Below are 16,408 nucleotides of genomic sequence, written 5' to 3'. Positions count from 1 at the left end.
ATTGTATTGTTGATGATGGATACGCTTTTTTCATTACAATGCTGTCTCCATTCTTTCAGCATTCATGCTGTGAATCCTCAGTTATAGCCAGGACTATTGATAAATACTGATTTTTAAAATACAGTTCTTTTTTTTTTTCTTCTTCTTTTTTTACACTTTTAAGCATGCATTGTAAGATTTTTTTTTAAATATCTCTTCTAGTTTGTTGTCAACAATATGCTATTATATTAGCAAACTCTTCTGCATGATAGTTCTAACTCACAATGATCAAGGATTATGTGTCTGAAGATGTAGCTATGATCCTAAAAGAACAGCGTCACAGAGAGGCGATTCACTCTGTCTGATGCCTTCCCCTGCACTTTCCTCTTTGGATGCTCATTTTCTTAATGCCCTTGTAGGAACAGGGTTTAAGGCTTAAATTGTGAAGCAGATGTGGACACCTGTGAGCGTGTCTTTGCACATTGTCGTTTCAAGATGTGAGCCCCAGTGTGGAAAATGAGGCCTTTTATTATTAATACCCATTATTTCTAAGGGGTTCGCAGTAATATGGACTAGATCTGCAACCGTGCAGCAGCTGGCAGTACGGTAGCCTGGGCTCCCAGCAAGCCCAGTGGTGTACCAGTCTAGAAATGGAGCTGCTGCCCTTGCAGCAGGGAGAGCTGGTCCAACCCTAACCCCACAAGAAGCACGGGGAGCTCTGCCTTTCGTGGTGCTTTCTGTGCGTTTGCTGAGCATATCCATTCCCAGAACCTTTCTCTCCGTTTCCTTGCTGCTCAGCAAGAGCTTGACAAGGCTCTTAGCGCCATAGCTTTAGATTATATATATATTTTTTCACAATAGCTATGAAAACCTAACTTTATTTTCCAGTTCTTTAGGCTCCATGAGCACAAGTTCATTCAGACACGACTCCTGGGGACAGAGCTGCTGACTGGATTGCTGGACACACCAACAGCAAAGGGAAACGTTCTCTTCCTTGATCCATACATGAGGCAGTAACGCAGGTACTGTGTTCTCCCTGGGAGCTAATACAGCTTCATGATGTTACTGCATCGTGAAGCAGGGGCAAGGCAGAATACCCTTGGCTCACTGTGCTGCCTCTTACATCTCCCTGAAGCCCCTAACCCAGCGCTGACTGGCATAGGAAATGTCTGAAGCCACAGCAGTTGCACTTTTAAGAAACACCTATTCATTTCAGTGCTGCCAAAGCTAAATATGTTTATGGATTTGTTCGTAATTATTTTTAGAGTAGAACTCTGTTTGTTTGACAATATCTGAAAAATGAAATACCTGGGGCAACGTCGCCGAGTGCAGCTGGTACATCAGCAGCGTGGGGACATACTTGCTGTAATTGTGGGGGCTGCATTTAATTCCACTGAAGGCAGAGTTAACTCAGTGAGGACAGTTTGTCCGACGGGCTGATGGCGTTACCCTCTCCATCACACCGTGCGAGCTCCCAGCTTGTCCTCACCATGCAGACAGGACTGTGCTCCCTGTGGCTGGGCACCCTGGGAATCTGGGCTGTCCCCAGCCCCTTCAGTTTACCAAAGCACACACACACCTGGATTGTATTGCTCAACAACAGTTTTCTTCCTTGCTCCAGATGTTCACACTTTGCAGTTAAGCAGCAATTTTTTTTTTAATCCAGTGGCCTCAAAGTACTTTGCAAACATTTAATTAAACCTCTCTGCCTCTATATGCAACAGGTCCTGCTCCCTGTGGCCAGGTAAGCAAACAGAGGCATGGAGAAGCATCAGCAACCTACGGCTCAAGCTGCTTTAAAGGGATTTCAAGACAGGCAGGTGAGTGAGAGGCATCCAAAGTCAGCAGTGAGGACAGAGTGGAGCACAGTACCCTGTCCGCAGCCACAAGGCACCACCGATGGACGAAGGTGCGGGTCAGCAGCATCAGGGATGCTGGTGCTGAGCTCCTGTGAGGAGCAGTGCATTCACACCAAGCTGTGAGCTGCAACGCCTTGGCAGGACAGGTAACAAAACCCCTGCGTTCTTCCCACTCATTTTGCACTTTCCATGACCTCCTCCTTTCATCGGTAAAAGTAAATTGAATTCAGCACCGTTAAAGACTCTGTCTGGATCCATAACGTTCATAACCACACTGTAACCATGAATGAAAAACTAAGAGAAAGTATGGTTTGTGTCCAAGGGCTCTTTTGCTTTTTATGTGTTTACATATACCAGCCAATGGTCAGCAAATAAGCGCCACGACTTGCAATGAAATGTTCAAACCATCTGGTTTAATCTGCGATTTAATTTCACTGTAAAATATTAAAGTTGTTCCGATGGTTGGGTTGGTATGGCTGCTTCATATGAAAGGGGTTGAGTATCCCAGAGCAATTATACCGCACCAAGCACATGCTATAGGTATTATAGTCTGTATTGTTATTTTGTTCCATTAAAAACATTAAAAAGACTTCTTAATACAGCACAGCAGAGTTTTAGGTGCTCTTTTTTGTTAGCGACAGGTAGCAGATTCTGTAGACAAACATTAAGGATTTTTTGAAAACAGCATGCATTTTTCCAAGTGCTAAAAATAAATAAAGTTTAAAAAAGCTAGCACACAACCGAGCACAGAGGGACTGAGGGAGGGGAGAAGCTTTCAGTGTCACACAGAGGGAAGTGCCCCGAGGTGACAGCCAGCACGCAGCAGTGCCTGTGTGACCACAGCTGGTTTTTCCCCTGGCATTCGAGTCTGCAACTTCAGGAACACGGTGCCAATGCTGCCTGTCCTGCCATGCTGCAGCTTGCCAGGCTGATGGAGAGGCAGTTTTACTTCTCCTGCAATGCATTTTGTTAACAAAACAACCATTACTTACGTCAGTAAAATAATAAAGCTTAGCTGTCTGAAATTATTTTACATCACGTCTGACATGGTCTCGTTGTCTTTACCAGCAGTTGCTTGGCGGTGCAGGATTAAAATATCTGCTCTTGTTTACAGCCGTGCTAAATTTAGGAGGCTGGTCCCTCCTTTCTGTGCTACAGCATCACGTCCAGGCTCTTCAGGGCGCACTAAAGCAAAATGCAGCAGCGAAGAGCAGAGTGCCAGGGCTGGCCTCTTATCTCTTCTTCATGTCTCATCCAGACAGCAAGGCAAGCCCATCTCCCTCCCCAGCCATGCACCTCTAGCAACACAAGCGACTTCTGGAAGACAGGCTCGTATCACTGTGCATCTTCCCAATTAAACAAAATGTTTGGGAATTTTCCAGAAGACATTTCATTCTTCCCCTTCCCCCCCTCCCCCCCCCCCCCCCCAATGATGTACAAAGATGAGAAAAGGGGAGAACAGGGTGAGCTGGGATGAGGAAGATAAGTAATTTCCTGATCCTCCTCCGGGATAACTCATCGCTTTGGTGCTGCTGTGCCCTGGGTGCATGAGCTCCACCAGCCCAAGAGCTGTGTTGGAATTGGGCCATGAATAGAGACAATGACTGCAAAAGAAAAAAAAAAAACCCTCAGAAGCAACAATTTCAAATGATTTCTGCTCTTTCTTTATGGGAAGTCAGCAGGGTCAGCACAGCGTGCTGCTGGGTAAGCATATTTCTTACTTTTACATGGTTTGAACACTCATGTCCATGTTTGCCTTGAGATAACACGATGCCTTGAGACAGTTTGTGCTTTCATGAAGCAATTCATACATTTACTCCTTTTTCCAGGTTCACCAGCACAGCTTGGCCTGAAAGGACAGCACATAGTTGCTCTTCCAGCTTGTACAGGTTGTCCTTACCCCAAATTTATGTGACTTCAAGCAAATCCTGTCATTCCCAGTGGGCAACAGCTCACGCGATGGCCCCACTCCTGCCTCGCTTCTGGGCCTTCTGCTCCCGTGGTGCTGGGATGGATGTGAGGCAATACTGGGGCACGGGTCGGTGCCATTGGCATCCCCACAATACGGAGCCTGCTGTGACTCAGGCGTCTGCTCGGGATCTGTGGGGAGGGCCACACACATATTCCTCCCTTAGAAACCCCCTGGCTCAGAAGCAAGAAGCATCGCATCCCCACAAAACCCAGTATTTCAGCTAATCTAAAGCCCTGTAGGGAGTTGGGGCTAATTAACTGAGTGCTGTGGCATCCTGACATAACTATATGGCTTCTGGGACCCACGCTAGTATTTCTACCAAGCGGTCTCCTGCACTGGGTGATATATCTGCCTGCTCAACGCCTGCTCAGGGGCCCCAGCAGAGGACTGGAGGCAGGGATTATGGACTTGGCAGCCATCACTTTCTGTCATGCCCACAGCCACGTTTCACCCGGTGATATTTGGAGTAGTCGGTGCTACTTGGAATGCATTTTCCTGAATATAAGCTGGAAATTACTGATTTTTACCTTACACAGCTAGTATAAAAGCACTAATGTCCTAATGAAGAGTCTCACTTAGCTAAATGCTTCATACAGCTGAGTAAAACAAAGAATTTTACTAGAGCTTAACCCAGTCGTTAATAAGCTTTTTAACCCTGACCTTTCAAATCAATGATCTACCACTGGTTTTACCTTTCAAGAAGGAATTCCATTTTCAAGTGATAAAACATATTTTGCACTCCTTACAATCTAATGATTATTCTCAGCGTTACTGGATATATGAGGCCATCAAACCATTAGAAGGTATAAAATGTATTAATGTACAGCATTCACGGCTACATTTGCTTTAGAGTCAATAAAAGGGAAACAATTTATAAAGGGCATTTGTGCTCATTACGGAATATCGATAGATTGTTTCTCCCATCATTTCTGAAGTATGAAGAACTCCATTTCGTGACAGATAGCAGAGGATTTGCATAAGCTTTTTGCTTACTCCATGAACTTCTCCAGCACAGAGCAGCATGCAGGGGCTTGTGGCCAGGCTGGGACAGACTGGGCTGGATGAACACGGGGTGGGACTGCGGTGGTCCCCACAAATTCTTCCTTCCCAGGGGATCGAGGACCTCAATTTGAGAGTCGTTCATAGCAGCCACATGAAGGCTCAGCAGATATCTACGGTGATTTCTACACTAAATATTAATTAGCACAAGGCTGTGGGCAGATTGGATTGAGGTTAGAAAAGAACAAAAGGAATTATTTGTGGGGAAGGTCAGGGATGACGAGCACAAGTGCTGGAAGAGCTTTGCAGAGCACCTTCCTAAGCAGCAGGAGGACGAGGGAGGCTGCTCCACATGTATGGGAGAAAATGGAAAGGAATTACAGGTCGGATAGAAAAGGATATAGGAGCACCAGTGCAATGGCTAGAGGCAGAAGTTTCACAGTCTGTCCTAGCGAATAACTCAATTAACTGCAGAAATAAAATCTATGAAGAGACAAATGATTAAGGCACTGGCCTGAGTCTCAGCAGACTCCGGCTGTTTTCAGGTTTCTGTCTGACTTTTGGCAAGCCTCTTCAACTCTCTGTGCCTTCGTTTCCCATCTGTTAAGGAGGAATAATAATATTTCCTTTCTCTCCTGCCTATTCCAGCAGTAAGCTCTCCTGGCAGGCACTGTATCTCTCACAGCATGTGTACAGGACTTTGCTCGCTGGGGTTTTGATCTCTGCACTGAAGCAGGACGTACGGGGATGAGGAGTGCCGTGACAGAGCAGCCCACTTTCGATTTCTGATGACCAGGGGACTAAAAGGTACGCTATAACTCCTTGGAGAGATTTCTTAATATAAGTTCTTCAAGGACAACAGAAGAAAAAAAAAATCAATCAGTAAATTAGAGAAGGAAAGTGATTCCCATCTCTGTTAAGATTGGTAGGAGTCTGAAATTATCTTCCAAAGCAGGAATAGTTTGTGAGAACACAGAAGACATTAACTGCAGTACAAAAACTGACATGAGGACTTTTCAATTTGTGAGCTTGCTGCTCTACTCATCTGGCTTCTCTATACAGGCTGAGCTTCACCACGTTTCTCACTGACAAGCCACTTTCTTGATGTGCATGGTGGTTTCCCTCGCATGCATATGCTCCTGCCCACCTGGTAAGATGAAATTGTGCCCACTCACAGGCGCACACACATCACAAGCAAGGCTAGGTAATATCAGTTGCAGAGTATTATTTTGAGAGGACAACCAGCAAATATATAAAATTGAATTTCAGCTGCAGAGACTTTCTGGTAATAAGCAGTCCCAATTGGAAATGCAAATGTCACTGAAAGGGAGCATGTCTGTTGACAGTAGACTTTGGGGAAAGCTTTGGTTTTAGTGCTAGTAAATTAATCTTTAATTACGAGCACGCCTCACTTCTGAAAGAAGTGCCCTGCACATACTGAATGGACAGTGTGTGAAAGTTTCAGGGTGTTGCTTTCTTCTGACAAATGAAACATCTCATCCCGCAAAGGCCTAGCTCGGCTCGAGCCTGGGCCTGCTGCTGCCAGTGGCTCTGCAGATGGTGAGAAGTCATCGACCTGTTAAAAACCCTTGTACTAAAACAGCATCGCTCCCATGCTCCTGATAAACACAAATACCAAGACTAAGACCTGTCAAGGTGTGGGTTTTCCGAGGGATGGCAGAAGACAGCCCTTCCCCTGCTGTCCTTTCCCTGCCAGGGTCAGTGGCCTCCCCCTGCGCTGAGCACACCTCGCAGCAGAGGGGAGCACAGGATGCAGCAACCCCTTCTCAGGCCAACACCTCCATTCCCGTGCTGGCTGCGTTATTAAAATAACATTTCCACTTCCAAGTAAGTAAATTAATCTCACTGGCAAGTTTGTCTTGTGACAGCCAACATCTTGTCTCCCCGAGAACTGGGCTGGTGTCCTGGAAGCTGGAAATCCAGCGCTAAAACCTGAGTGCAACAGCCAAGAGATACACCAGATCCATCTTCTGAGGTAGCAGATACAATGAGGTAAGTAAATATGTTCTAGAAATCCTGCTATTAAAGTTATAAAAATTATTTAATCTCCTAAAGTTATGAAGGCCTGCTGTCTTGTTCCCAGCGAGCTTTGCTTTCGGCCTGCGGGTCTCTTTTAGAGAACACAGCGCCCCTGAACTTTGCTGCCCTAAAGAGGCCGTGCTGCAGACCCGCCTCAAAGGCCCGGCACACCTGCTTTGAGGCACAAGAGGAAAATCAGAACATACCTTATCATAAATATGCATATGTGACGCGGGAACCTGCTGCCTTCTTGGAGAGATGCCACAATTGACAGAACAAAAAGTACAACAAAACTTCACATCACCGGTGGATCAGAAGAGCAGAGGTAACCAAAAGGCTAGAAAATTGCAGGTTTACTGACATTCTGCTCAACCTTACCCATTCTTTATTGAAAAGAGATAATAAGTATCTATAGGAGAGCTGTCTTAAGGCTCCATTCATTCCCTTTTGCTAGCCCAGCTGAGAGGTGGTATAATATAGTGCACACTGGCATCTGGCATGTCATTTAATTACACCTTCAGCTTGCTGGGAAAATGTTTGAAGTGTCAAGGTAAGCAAACTATAAAAATATATTTCCCCCGCTACAGGAGAGCTCCCGCAACGGCAAGCAGAGCAGGCCAGGCTTGCTCCAGCCATTACTCCGGGTCTGTACGAGGAAGGTGATGCAGAGGAGTCTAATTCATGAACAATTATCGCCCCTAGCTAAGACACCATCTGCTCCAGGCAGCCTGTCACCGATTCCCCAATAGACACTTGGGATTTCTTCCCCCAATAAACCACTGGTGTAACAGGAAAACAACACTGGCTCCAGTTAAGCTGAGCCTTCTCACATCAGCACTGAATGTGCTCCATTCCTTGGACAAAAAAGGAAAAAAAAAAAAAAAAAAAAGACAATAAAATGCCAGTCACTACCGCTGAAAGAACCGGGCAGATCGAGTTGTAGCTCCCCTGTCAAACACATGCTCAACAGTGAGAGGCTGTAAACTCTATTTTCTACCAGCTAAGGGCTCTTTTGAAGAGAACAAGCTGGTCAGCAAACCAAAGAGTCAGGCTTCATACTTCCCCAGTGAAGGCCAGTGATGCTCTCCATTAGCTAAACACAGAGGCCTGTACATCCATGAGGTCCAATTTCTTGTCTTTATTTAGGAATCCTTAATGCCCAGCCAGCAGTGGGACAGGCATGCTGACAGATTTGCCCCCCAGCTGCTGTACTGGGTGCTCCGGTGCAGTTTGCTCCGCTCTGTGATCCTGGCTCCTGCAGGATCCTGCACCCCAGCTGAGGTCTTTGCAGCAGGATCAGTGCAGATAGCCCCGGCACTTCCCAGACCAAAGATGAACCTTGCACCTTTGACCCTGCAACCCCGTGAAACAAAGCGGAGAGCATTAGGGCTGGCCTTGTTACAAGTGATTGCAGTAAAAGAAATAAATCACATAAGTTTTCTTGCTGTGCTTGGGGGGGGGGGGGGTGGGAGGAAAGAGAAGAAAGTACAACACAGATATTAGTCACCTTGTTTTGTTCTTGCTAATGGAAATTTCCCAGAAACCAAAACAAGGGGTGTGGTATAAGAACCTGAAGAAGATAAAATTAGCTAGAACCCACATCCTAACTTTTAAACCCAGTGCATGAGTGCAGGTGTCTGCAGCTGAGCATGGTATTTCTGTTTCGGCTCATCCGAGGTATGAGTCATTTCCATCAAAAGAAGAGGATGCCTTGATCTGTGCGCGAGTGAGCACTGGAACAGCAGCTGTTGGAGCAAATACAAACATTCATGCCAAGGATTGTAAGGATGGAGTTTATCTAATATGTAAACAACCACCTGCTGCAAATGAAAAATTACACCCACAACCACCTGAATAAGATAAGCATATGATGCGGGAAATGAAGAGACAGATTTATTATTAATTTGCTGGAACTTTTGAACCAAACATCTCTTTTGCAACGGAACAGTAGGATGCACAAAGAAATAGTACTCCTTGCCCCAGATCTGCTCAGCAGCATTTATTTTGCCTAAGTGATTTTCCTTTTTTTTCTTTTTTTTTTTTTTTTTGCTAAGTCTGGTGGAGATGAAAACACCAACCCAAAGAAGATAATTAAAAGCTAAATGAAACCACATACAGCTGTGCTACTACATGGCTAATGAACATGCAAATATATACATATGACAAGGACATAATGCAGACTGGCTGCCTTGAGTGCTTAGTGCAGATTTCCAAGAGCTGGAAATGCTATTGATTATAACTGAGCTAAACTTCCTGACTCCAGACTTCAAAGATCAGCCTCAATATAATCATCACACAGCATATGGAAACATGGCTGCTAGGAGCTGATGAATAATGGCTCGGGGACCTGAACATTTGCACGTAGGATGGGAGATGTCCTCTTGGCCGCTGAGGAGGCCTGGAGGCTTCTCGGCAGCCAGGACCAGTGCCATATAATCCTCCTCGGTCTTGGCATGCTCCATCTTGCTGTCAGTTGAGATTTTGGAGTAGTGGGTTTTAGTTGGGATATTTATTTTTGCCTTCCCACTTCACTTGGCAAGATGCTGATGTGTGGAGGACACATTTCTGTGAGGACCAAGGCTGTAGGTAACAGACATAAGGCAAAGCTTCTGGGCTCCTACAACACAGTAGACACGAGCAAGATGGACAGGTTCTCCCCTGAGGGCCTTCTTGTATATTGGCATGAAAAAAGATCAAATCAGATTTCTCTTATTAGTTAAAAAATACCAACGTAATTCAATTTACCATGAGACTTCAAATACAGGAAAAAATAAATAAATAAATAAAAATGAAAAGAAAAAGTTTGGAAACATTGGAGTGTGGCCTTGAACTGAGTGAGAATAAGCAACCATTGATCCCTCTGAGCTTGCATCCAGCCAGACTATAAAATGCAAAACAAAACTTGTTCCTCCTCCACAATGACACCCAAAACAGCACATAGCCTTGGGGACTTCTGCAGGCCATGTCTAGAAGAGCAGCATGGAGGATTGCAGAGCACCCTTGGACCTTGGTGTAGAAGATGGCTGAGCCACCAGGACAGGAGAGAGGCCACCTACAGAAACCAAATTTGTGCTGAACACAATGGTTAGTGCATAAAAATTAATCAAGTACTACAATGACTTGCTTTATTCATAATACTTAATGGTCATGTAATAGGAGTTTTTATTCAGCAGTTAAAGTTCATAAGTGCAGGTTTTACATGTAGAAAGGTATTATGCTGATAGTTTAATTACACACCTTTCTGCACACCAAAGGAAATGGGTTATGCGGGTTTTATAATTAAAGAAGGACTTCTGAGGGGAAATGAACTTTGCAGTTAGCAACATCATATTTGATTTTTATCAGATGTTTTTGTTTTGAATTTGCCAGCACTCGGTAGTGTGGTAAACAGGTGAGAATGCTCCAAACTGCATGAGGTGTCAGGGAGAAGCTTTGAAAATGCAGCATAAAGCAGCAGCATTTAAAAATAGCAAGGGTGAGCACCAGGCATCAGCACCATGTGTTTGGAAGGTTCTCCAGAGCTCTGTCCGTGCAATCATATATAGTACAAGTCTGTCCGGTATGTCTAGGAAACAGGAGGAAAAAAAACCTCAGCATGTAATTAAAATTAAACTCTAGTCCTTGCCAAAATAATAAAAACTTTTACTTTTTATTTTCCTTATTTTTGTTTTCAATAAATGTCATGGCCCGTGAATATAATTTTCCCCTCCTGCATGCCTGCCGATGTGACAAAGCCAAAACTGTGATGGATGGGTGTGCGTGTTTGCTATTGAAGGACTTCTCACAACACTCAAGGCAAAGATGGGTAAGAGCCGTTGCCAGGTTGGGGCCAGCTCCCGTCTCCCGTTGATAACTACGTGGCCATCTATACTAAATCCAGTGGTGTCAGGGAAGTCAGAAGTCCTAAGGCTCCTTCCATTTCAGGTTTCAAGAAGCTCTGATTAGCATAACTTCTTTCCCATATTTAAAAGCATATTTGGGTATGTATACACATATGCTTACAATCTACTGGGAGAAACCCATTTGTTCAAGCACACCAAGTGCACCAGCAGCGATGCTCAGCTGAGCGAAAGGCACCTGCGCGGGACCCGCTTGGCACCGCAGCGGGCTCTGTGGTTCAGATGGACAGGCTCTTACTGTGCCCAACACAAACGAAAATGAACAAGCAGATTGAACCAAAAAAAAAGGGGGAAAAGGGCTTTCCAAAAACAATATGAAAGGACAAGGTCTGAATTATTGTGAGACCGCCCTTTCCTTTCTGGCAAGACTCAGTGTTATGGTTTGCCCATGAAGGTGGGGTCCAGGTTAAGGAAGCCCATAGCGGGGCTCGTTTTGCAGCACAGCGGCCTCATCAGATGCTCTTGGCCAGTAACGTTTGAAATCAGGCACCTCACATACAAATCCAGTGTAATGCTTTCAAAATCCGTTTAATTGGGGTGGACACTCAGTAATTACAATATGAGCAGTTGTGTAAAGGGTGTATCCAAATACAACTGGACATTTTTGAATTTCATTGGCCAACTGCATAAATTAATGACGATGAGAAAGAAGTGAAACTGTTTTTCTCTTATTAAATTCATACACTTTGGCTCTACTTACATTTGTTAACTTACTGTTGAAGGAGCTGTTACTGTAGCTTTCAACCCTCATCCTGCAATCAAGCCCTCGCTGTACTGTTGTGGATCACAAATACTCATTTGTTTAAAAACAGAATGTTGTTTAAAAAAAAAATAAAAAATCTGACTGCCAGCTGAAAGCAAACAGGTAAAAACTAATATTTGCAATTGTTAAGTGTCAAATTCAGCTTCTCAGCCACCAAGATTTGTATCAGCTGGTAAGTGGGGCTCAGAACACTTTGAGGCTAGACTAAATTACCATTGCCTGCAGGCAGATGTTGTGCAAATAAATATATATATTTACTTTTCTTTCTTTCTTTCTTTCTTTCTTTCTTTCTTTCTTTCTTTCTTTGTAAATTACACTATGCTTTTTGGGCGTATACACGATTGATCCTTTGTAATACAAGAGATTCATGAAGCCCTGACCTAACAGCTCTGCCTCCGTGGTGCAAATTCAGGGTGCATTGTGCAGTTTGCAGTTACAACGGCACTGTACAGTTACAATGATGTTCTCGACAATGCACATTTCTGCAATTTGCTCAAGTTCTCCACCCTTGCAGAAGAGGATACTGTTCCAAGTTGGTTTCTTCTGTTGTTGTTGTTTTTTTGTTTTATTTTTTAAAGTCTAATAAGGGTAATTATAGTACAATAAACTGACTTTTCCCCCCACAAAGTACAACTGCCTCACATAAGAGAGAATATTATACCAGACTTATGTGTAGACGAGTTTTTACTGTATATGGAAATGTATTAAAATGAAAGTATAGCTCAAACACACTCATAATCCATTGTATTGTTTTGTAGAAGCTACTTCTCCCATGAAGGGTAACCACATGTGAAGAGAGAGATTCCAAGTAAGTATTTGGTAAACATTTGAAAATGAGAGACAAATAGCGCTGTGCAATCGCACCATCTTACTTCAAATACCCACTTGAAAAAAAAAAAATCATTCTGTAACAAGCCAAGCCTGGCTCCCTAAACTGGGAGGAATCGCAACACTGGTAAACTTGCAGAAATATTTTTACAATTTTATTAGAGGTTTTAATTCAGTGCTTTATCTACCTCTGTTAGTCTGCAAAATAGCTTTAAATATTCAAGTGGTAATTAATGAATCTTTTATGTTGCAAATCAAACATTTTCATCTGTGCCGTGGTACAGTGGCAGCGAGAAGGAGGGATTTAAAGTGAAATTGTTTCTACCGTTCCCATTGCAGTGTTGAATGCCTTTTTACCCTTTATTATATCATTGGCTTTTGCTTCAGTTCATCAGCGCTTTGCCACATCTTATCGTTCAATATTTGCTGTCTATTTTTTTTTCAGTTCAAGATTTCTTACTGTGCCTTTGCCAGAGACATTCCTAAGGAGATGGAAACTCTCTGAATGTGGAATTTTCGCATGAGTGCAAAATAATAAAAAGCATGTGTGTATTAAAAAGGGATCAACTTAATGGGAAATGAGCATTGGGTTACATTAATATTCTATTACAGTAAAAATCATATTTAATAAATTTTCTCCAGATTTTTCAGAATCTTACTGTATTTTTCTAAGTTGTATGCCAATCCAAAGAAACAGTGTATATGATACATTTGATTTATGTTAAGTAAATAACCTGCACAGCCCATTTTGTTTTTTTTTTTTAAAAAATATTAAGTGTAGAAACACACACCAGACTGAAATGTGTGCTTAGTTTCCATATGCTAGGTGAAATAGTGTTGGTCTTGTGCAGCAGAAAGCCTTTATAAACAGTATTCTATTTTATTGATGCTATATGTGGATTTTTATGTTATGTGGCAAGAGCACGAGAATGAAAACATTGTAATTTATCCTAAACCGTAAAATTATACTAGTACTAAAGTAATTACTTCACATATTAAAACACGGTTTCCTTTACTTTCTTTTGTCATCACATAAAATTAGGAGCTGAGCGCTGCAGTGGAGGAGACCTGGGCTTTTCTTGCCTTCCGCAGCGCTCACAAAGGATTGACACATCCATGATTGCACACTATATCACCCGACCCTTGTTGTTCTGTGACCCTAATTAATATTATACTCAGTGACATTTATGTATCAGAGCAATAAGCTAAACAGGAAACAATTTATGTCACCTAAAGCTTTTTAACAAATCGATGCAACTATTTGTAATTGCTTGTTTCACAAGATTAAAAGTACTCAGCCTTGATCTTCGCCCACAGTTTTGTGGCCAACATGACCTGTGCTTCCGTTGTAAAATAGGAGTGTTGGTGATCAGCACCTATTTCCATCAAGTAATCCATATTGCTAATATTTCTGGAATTTTAATGTAGTTACAATTTATAGCCGATCAAATGTGGTTACCTAAATTGCTGTTGCTAGTAGACAGTTTAACTGTCTTTATTAATTACAGTATAATTTAATGTTTGAGTACAGGCACTTGTGTTGGTCATTTTTACAGCCAAAGCAGTTATGTGCCTTATGACGAACCATTTTAGCATTTTCAATGGAAATTTGCTAATATGATGAGTGATAAAAATGTCAAACTCTGGTAAATAATGGTTATTGCTTTGGCTGGAATTAATCCTTGAAAGGACGGTTACCTTCAAATTACCATTATAACTTGAAGAAAAAAAATGTTTTTCAGGCTTCTGAGATGCATCAAAAATGGCCGCTGAAGGCCTCCAAACAAATAGACACAGCTACAGCCACAGTGGTGGTCTTTTTTTTTTTTTTTCCTCCACATGGAGAATTTTTTCCCTGAATAAAAAGGGAGGAGAGGCCATTTTGTGTTAAATACCCTAAAGCAATGTTGTTGTTTACTACTTCTGCTACTTCTAGCTCATGTATTTTGCAGCTATCTAATGGAGCTGACAAAATGGGGCAAAGAGAGGGCCTTTACTAGGCCTCAGCCATGGCGGCTGGGGACAAACCATCAAAGGGTACGCAGGGCCACCTGTGTGGCCCCGTGTGTGGGGGCCACAACGCACCGATGCCCATGACAGTGGTGGGGTGGCCAGCGGCTGGTCATGGCCAACGAATTGGTATTAGGGTGAAGGGTAGCGCTCACCACCACTACAAGGAGGATTAATGATGGCCCTGATTAACACACCATTAAATGAACATTTAAGATCATCGCTGAATCATAGAATAATTATTTCTAATTATTTCTAATCATTAAGGCTGGAAAAGACCTCCAAGTTCATCTGGTCCAACCATTTCCCTGCCACCAATATCACCCACCAAACCCTGTTGCTAAGCCCCAGGTCCAACCTTTCCTTAAACACCCCCAGGGATGGTGACTCCACCACCAACCTGGGCAACCTAATGTCTGACTGCTCTTTCTGAGAAGAAATTTCTTCTGATTTCCAACCTAAACCTCCCGTGGTGCAACTTGAGGCCATTCCCTCTTGCCCTACAAGAGGTCACAGACTAATCAGTAGGTCAAGGAGGGCTAATTAGGCTTTGTTGTGAAGAAGGGTGTATCTGTGAGCCTGTGTGGGAGCAAGCAGCACCAGGAGCTGGTGGGTCCTTACATTAGGCCACTAATGTGAAATCTGTCATACTCTGTGATCACAGCCCAAGCCAGATGTCACCACACAGATCATCGGCAGCTGTGTGTAACCGAGCACAGCGACTGCCATTTCATGGTGTGTCTCCACCTCCTGTGCTAGGCCGAGGTTGTCTTCTCCTTCCCTCCCTGGTACAAAAAAAAACCAGAAAAGCTGTGTACTGTCCTCTGGTTTTCTTTGGAGACACATTGCCTCACCACTGATCATAAAAGTGCTTTCAGCTGTGATGGAAATCAATGTTTGTGACTGGAAAAGGTATTTTCCAGCTGGCTGCTGCTGGTAGCAGCACTGTGAAAGAGGAAGGCCTTTTTGTGAAGTTCCACAACATGGCTGCCAGGGAGGAGACCTGTGATTATTCATGCAAAGATGATACAGAAAGCTGTGTTTAGCACCCAGCGAAGGGCCATGCTCCCTTCCCCTCCTTAGGAAGCATTAACTCAGGCAGGAAGGGAAGGGCCTGATCCTGTTCCTCGGCTCAGGGCAAGTGCATCACACAGCACCCCCAGCAGCTCTCCTTAAATCAGAGGCCACAGAAAGCCAGCAGATGACAAATGCTGGGCTGAATTGTCAACCCTCACACGCGCAATAGGTGCACCAGTGCAGCAATGTGCAGGTAGGTGAAATAAGTAAGTCATCTGTGATGGCTTCAGAGCTCAGAAGCTGCCAGGATTCCCCTCTTGGTCTGTGCTGTCCTCAACCAAGGGGCTGAGAAGCCCCCTGGACTTCATTCAGGGCCTTTTTCCTCCTTTACCTGAAGGCAGCTCTACCACCCTTGCTTTAGAGATGCAGAGCAGTCCTGCCAAAATTAATAGTTCTCTGCCATTGACAGGAAAATTTTTGTAATTACAGAAGTGGGACCTCTCCAGTGCACTAAAATTTCACTAGTGATAAAAGTGCAATACATGACCAAACCCAAATTTTATTCTCTGTAGTTTTGATTATTAAAATCTAACCATCAGTACCATTTTGAGACACATTATAATGAGTGTGCAAGATTCGCCCTCCCCCCCCCCTCAAAAAAAAGTAGTTATCTGGTATAATTTTATGATAGAATATTTTTATAAAATCATTTGTACTAATTTAAGCATTTATCATTATATGCAAAAAGATTTCTTGATGAGAATATTATAGACGGTGCATGTTTTTGACATTAGCATTTTATTTGGATGACTAATCTTGCAGATGTGAAATTTTAATGAATTATTCATGAAAAAAAATCTCTCCTCTGAAATTTTAGTTTGCTGCTAATGCTAGTTATTAAACATTTTATTTTTCTTTATAAAACTTGATGAAGAAAATAAATGCGTGCTTACTCAAAAGAAAAGTAGGTTTTTCCTTCAAAGTTTGTCTCAGGTGACAGCATAACTTGGAATTTTGCTCTTGTGGTGGACTGAGAGGTTGA

General features: G+C 43.2%; 1 long non-coding RNA gene across 2 annotated transcripts; it reads left to right on the top strand.

Annotated features, from left to right (window-relative positions):
- Window positions 1–5,950: 5,950 nt before the first annotated feature.
- LOC106035446 (uncharacterized) lies at window positions 5,951–14,738 on the top strand. 2 transcript variants are annotated; one of them, XR_010833986.1, is made up of 4 exons: window positions 5,951–9,933; window positions 10,584–10,654; window positions 12,270–12,319; window positions 12,785–14,738. It is a non-coding gene; the product is annotated as an uncharacterized lncRNA (long non-coding RNA). The 2 variants fall into 2 exon arrangements; XR_007165647.2 differs by having other exon boundaries at window positions 5,951–10,654.
- Window positions 14,739–16,408: the final 1,670 nt, after the last annotated feature.

Source organism: Anser cygnoides, chromosome 10 (assembly GCF_040182565.1).
Source record: "Anser cygnoides isolate HZ-2024a breed goose chromosome 10, Taihu_goose_T2T_genome, whole genome shotgun sequence".
NCBI classification, from domain to species: Eukaryota; Metazoa; Chordata; class Aves; order Anseriformes; family Anatidae; genus Anser; species Anser cygnoides.
Note: the sequence above shows the minus strand (reverse complement) of the source record. Positions and strands in the feature narration are given on the sequence as shown.